General features: G+C 40.4%; 1 protein-coding gene across 1 annotated transcript in view; it reads right to left on the reverse strand.

Moving 5' to 3' along the window:
* LOC109919904 (limbic system associated membrane protein) overlaps positions 1 to 6000 on the reverse strand; it is a 724553-nt gene that overhangs the window by 182139 nt on the left and 536414 nt on the right. The gene's annotated exons all lie outside the window — the stretch shown is intronic.

Consider the following 6000-nt stretch of genomic DNA (forward strand, 5'->3'; position numbering starts at 1 on the left):
CCTACCTGCACTCACCTATCACCATCCCACCTACCTTCCCCAGCCCCACTCCTCTCTCTATTTATTTCCCAGCTCCCTTCCCCCTCCTCATTCTGAAGAATGGTCCCGACCTGAAACGTCAACTTTCCTGCTCCTCTGATGCTGCCTGGCCTGCTGTGTTCCTCCAGCTCCATACTGTGTTGTCTCTGACTCCAGCATCTGCAGTTCTTGCTATCTCAGAACCAAAGTCTAACACTGTACAACAATCCAATCAGACGATTGCGAGTTTATAGGAAGATCTAGAGAAACTTGCACATGAAACAGATCAGGCTTAGCAGAACCAATTAATGAAACATCAGTTTGAGCTCAAAGCAATGCTAGACAAAATGACAGATGGGCAAAGATAGGCAAAAATGCACAGTGTAAATAGCAAAGTGATACAAATTACTCAGAAGACAGTCTTTTCAGAATTAAATGGTGGCAACAATCCTCTAGAGAAAGAACTCAAGCAGGATGTGGAGAAACCAAAAGAAAACATTGAAGCAGTAAATAGAACATGTCCAGCCTTCCAAGAAAAGAAAAAAAAATTGAAGAATGACCAGCTGTTGGTGCAGTTGGGTGAATGAGAAAATATACTGAACCAACAGAAGGCTAAAATGTTGCTTCAATTAGAAGAACCTAGCTGTAAAACTATATGATTAGAAATGAGCTGAAAACTCTTCAGGAACAAACCAGCAAATGCTAAGAAGATTTGAACCATTAAAAATAGCTGAAATAATAAGATTTGTCAGTGGAGAATCTTGAACAAAACTTGACTCTCATGCATCAAGATAAGCAAATTCTGGAACTACAAATGTAATCTATGAAAGAAAGCCCCACAGTGTATTGTTCACACCTGACCATCACCCAGACACACTCACCCAGCTCACAGACTGGACCAGGCTGCATCTCCAGGTGCTTCACTTGTCATTAGAGCACTCAAATACTGAAAGTCTACTGCTCACAGCATCCCAGCCTTGTATTGCCTTTGTGACCTCTCCCCCCTTAGCCCCAGAGCTAACAGACTCATTTGACTTCAGAGTTGCTAAGCCATTTAGTGCAGACAAAAAAACAGAAAGCTCAAAGTGGTTGTAAACCATTCTCCATCACATCAAGGGAGATAGTGTTTGCTCAGGGGACAGAACAAGTCAAGAGCAACCTCCAATACCAGTCCAGGGGCTTGGACGTTGTCAGTCAATTACTCAGGGCTATCAGAGTTATGATGGTCTCCACGTAAAGGGTGAGAAGCTGAAAGTTTTGCAGCCCACTGCCTGTTTTGATTCTTTCTGCCATACTGGTGCCTGTTTTCCTCCTGGAATGAGAGAAACATAGGTGAAAGCGGGTGGCACAGATTATTTTGGTGCAGGTGGGGAGGTGACCAAACAAGTGACTAGGCAATGCAGACAGCATGCAGGCTTTGTGTTCTCCGGGCTTGGGGTGGGTTAAAGCAAGTGAATAAAGGTGCTGGGGTATATAATTGTTAGAGTGGTAGAGAGCTTGCAACCTTGGTAGGAGATGGATACAACAGCGGAGATTTGGGAGAGAAGATTGTGGTACCTGTGCTGGTGAAGTGGAGAAGTTCATGGACAGTGTTTACTGAGCAGTGCGTTCTGGACATTCTTCCAGATGACTGAGACTGCTCCAATTCAGGCCAGACAATTTAGACAAAGTTTGGTGTCATCATCTCCATTGCTGCTTTTGTAGAAAAGGAAGTGTCATCTGTGTACTAATCTGTGCTGCAAGACCTCCAGGTTTGTGCTTGTAAAGTGAAGCATTGATTTACCCCTTTCTGCCATTTCTGAGGCAAAATGTCAGAAACTGTTGAGGGCAGCTCTGGATTGACAATGCACGACAGCATTTTAAAGATGTGAGGATACAAAGGATGCTGGTTAATTGTCGAATATCCCAGCAGTCAAAAGTTGTTTGGAGAACAGCATGTGGTTAGATAGAATTGGTATCAAACCTGAGGACACCACTGAGCCAGAGGAGGTGGCTAATTATGTGAATTTTGTCAAAAAAACCCAGAAATTTCTGGAGAAATTCAGCAGGTCTGGCATCATCTGTGCAGAGGAAGCAGAATTAATGCTTCAGTTCCAGTCACCCTTCTTCTGAAGTTGCTTTATTTTTAGTTTTGATGTATATGGTGAAATAACTCACTTGGCTTTAATGACAAAAAAAAACTCCAAAACATTCAATGAAACTTACACTGAGCCAAAGGATTGCACAGGAATCAGAGAGCTATGTAATGTATCATGTATTAAATATTATTATTGTTGCATTCGTGGCAGAAATTAAAATGTGTCCCTATATTCTGGAGGGATACGAGTAATTGGAATAATGAGCTGAGTCTTTTCAAATGAAACTCAACCATTAAAAATGCTTCCGATTTCTCACCCTTGCAATCAGACAGGATTGCTACATTCAATATCTTCCCAATAGCACTCTTGATGAAAAAAAATTAGTCCTATCATCCTGTAGCTCACTTCCAGATATTTATGTGTCTTAGTCTTAAGGAAATAGGTTACAGGTGAAACAGTTTCTCCTTATCTACATCCTGCTATGAGGAGAAATTATCCAAATTGGGCCTGTTTTCTCTAGAATTTATAAGGTCAAAGGTGATCTGATTGAAGTCTTCAAGGTATTAACTAGAAAAGACAGGGTAAATAAAGATAAACTATTTCCACTGGCTGGGGATTCTAGAACTAGGAGCAGAGTCTGAGAATGAGAATTAGGAGAGATGTTAGGAAGTACTTTTACACAGAAAAGGGTGTAATTAAAGGGTGGCAGATGTTTGGAGCTCCCTTTCACAAATGGCAGTGAATGCTGGATCAATTCATAACTTTAAATCTGAGATAGTTTTTTTTTGTTAAGCAGAGTTATTAAAGTGATATGGACCAAACACAGGTATATGGAGTTAGGCCACAGATCAGCCATGATCTCACTGAATGGTGGAAGAGTTTGAGAGGCTGAATGGCCTACTCCTGTTCCTATGATTCTATGTACAGTAGCAATTTTAATCCTAAAATGGGTGATTCGACATTTACAATCAGCCAAATTTCTTACTTCTTCTGGAGCAGTAAGGTACAGATCTTCACCTTTTCACAAATCGGCCAGAAAGATATCTATCCAAGCAACACTTATTTTTTGCTTCAGTTTCTTTATGTAGCCAGGAGCCACGCTTGCTGCCATTTTACTACCTCACTTGATAGCATCCAGGTCTCGTGATTTTGCACAACAGAGGTGCAGGAAAAAAATTTAGTCACCAGTGCAGTATACCTGAAACCAGATGACAGTCAACATCCCAGCCATATTGTCAATCAAGCAAGATTCATTGCTTCCACACATCTCTCTCCTCTCTGGCAATACATCCCTCACAGAATTAAACACAATGTCTTTCCATTGATGCTGACATTTCCAATTCTCGTATATCCCAATATTATTGTCTTTTGAAGCATACTTGGAAACTTAATGTCAAACAATTATAATTCAGGAACTCTTTGCTCTAACAATCAACAGGTATCTTTCCAGACAAGCATTAAGTACAAGAACTGTTCGAAGAATTATGATCATTGAAATGCAGATAGAACAAAAGTATTTATTCAGTTTGAAACAACTTAATTGCAATACTACTTACATGCTCTGTGAATGTTAGTGAAAAGACATTTTTAAATGAGACAAGATAGTGGGAGCAAAGACGTGACTTTGCAAATGTGAAAGCAAGGTAACATACAGTACAGGAAACAGTTGCAGTTTGCCTTGCTACTCTATTCCTTCTGCACTTGACCTCAATAATATTCCTACAAATCCCTTTCTTACAGTAGGCATTTCCCTACAGAACATACATCTTCCAGTCCCTTCATCTTTCTTTAATAAAGGAACGATTATATTTCATGAATATTTTCTTTTATGAATACATGGTAAAACAAGCATTCTCACTGTACTCCTTGAAAGTTTTACTGAATTCATATATATCAATGTACAATTACTGCAATAATCCTTAAGCTCAATTTCATTTTAATTGACTGCACCTCAAGCATAATCAACATTGAATATTTCAATTATCTGACATCACCACAAATTATACATCAGATATAAATATGAAGAGATGTATATGATTGATATCTTAGACAGCTAGACTTACCTATGTAATCTAGTGTAACAGTGACAGCTGTGTAACGTGCATTGCTTATACATGTGTACTAAATTAGTGAGAGGTGAACACGATACAAGAAATGCTGTGATATTAGTCAATCAGTATAAAATATAGAGATGTGTAATAAATAAAAACCAGGGCAAAATTTTTTAAAAAGTACTGTTTTTTAATCCTTTCTTATTTTGTCTTTTCACTGAGAATTAATCAACTCCTTTTAGGAGTTGAGTCGAGATTTTAAACAGAAAGATACTTGAAATAGAAGGAGGAATTGGCCGTAACGCCACTCGAGTCTGCTCCACCATTCATCAACATCATGGCTGATGTGATCTTGAACAAATTTTACATTCTGGCCTGTTCCCCTATGACTCCCCTGTATTTCAGAAAGATTCTGTCACAACCTTAACGATATTCAATGGCTCAGCCTCCACTGTTCTTTGCCAGTTAAAGTCTCAGTGAGCATGAACAGATAAGCCTGGAGGCAAAGGTACATGTTAGAAATTCTCATTACCTCAACTGAATCATTTAGGTAAACAGAATTGTTAGTTTGTGTGTTTCAAGACGATGGCTGTTGATATAGTCTAATTGTGCTGTCAGCAATCTGAGATAAATGGGCCTTATGAACACTTATGGTTTTCTAAAGCCCACACATGGGATTTGACTGCTCAAGAAAATTAATTAAGGGAAGGTTTTAAATGAATCGGGCCCCATTATTTTCAGGAGCTTCTGTGTTTTCTGCATGACTTAAAACTCCTCAAGTGCTGCTGGTGCTGTACCTATTCCAGCAAGTGGCACGTATTCCACCACAACACTGACTGATAAGGGTGCTCTGAGGGGTGAAGGGATAATCCATTGACTGCAGAGCACTCAATTTCTGACTTGTTCTTGTCACCAGGAAGCTGATGTCGCTCATCTGTTTAGTTGCTAATTACTGGTGACTTGCATGATGTTAAAGGTGAGGAATTCTGTGATAGTGCTGTCACAAAGTCAAGAGAAGGCAACTGGACTTCAATATTTTTAGGATGATAAATAACAGATATTGTTACAGTTCTGAGGAAGGGTCACCGGACCCGAAACGTCCACCACAGATGCTGCCAGACCTGCTGAGCTTTTCCAGCAACTTTGTTTTTGTTCCTGATTTACAGCATTCGCAGTTCTTTTGGTTTTTAACAGATATTGACATGTGCATATGTTGGGTCACCAATACAGCCCACACAGTTTGTAATCTGGATTGGTGAGTTTGGTAATGGGGAAGCAACATTTAATCTGGTAGGAGATAATTAGATGTGGATCCCAATTGCTCCTTGAAGGCCTCTTCCATTACTACTGGTATGCATCCAATGGCAAGTGAGGAATTTGCCAACAGCTAGCTAATAAACCACATCTGCTGGAATTACTCAGAGATAGTAAGAACTGCCGATGCTGGAGTCAGAGATAACACAGTGTGGAGCTGGAGGAACACAGCAGGTCAGGCAGCATCAGAGGAGCAGGAAAGTTGATGTTTTGGGTCGGGACCCTTCTTCAGAAATCACTTCATGCTGGAATTACTCATGGGCTTCAGGGGATTAGAGTCTCATTTTGACTGACACTTAGTGCCTGACTAAGGAACTCAATATCGGGCAGGAGGCCAGTAAGAGCCAGCTCGTGCCCTTGTTGTTGTCCCTCTCCCCCGAGACCTCCAAATGCCAACACTTACTTGTTGTTCTGCGGATTGCATTACTGGCAACTGCCACTGCCTCCTTAGTGGTGCTGCTGAGCAACAAAGAACCACCAGCATGTTTCAGAGATAGTAGGAACTGCAGATGCTGGAGAATCTGAGATAACAAGGTGTA

The sequence above is a fragment of the Rhincodon typus genome, chromosome 11, assembly GCF_021869965.1.
Source record: "Rhincodon typus isolate 14 chromosome 11, sRhiTyp1.1, whole genome shotgun sequence".
Classification (NCBI taxonomy): domain Eukaryota; kingdom Metazoa; phylum Chordata; class Chondrichthyes; order Orectolobiformes; family Rhincodontidae; genus Rhincodon; species Rhincodon typus.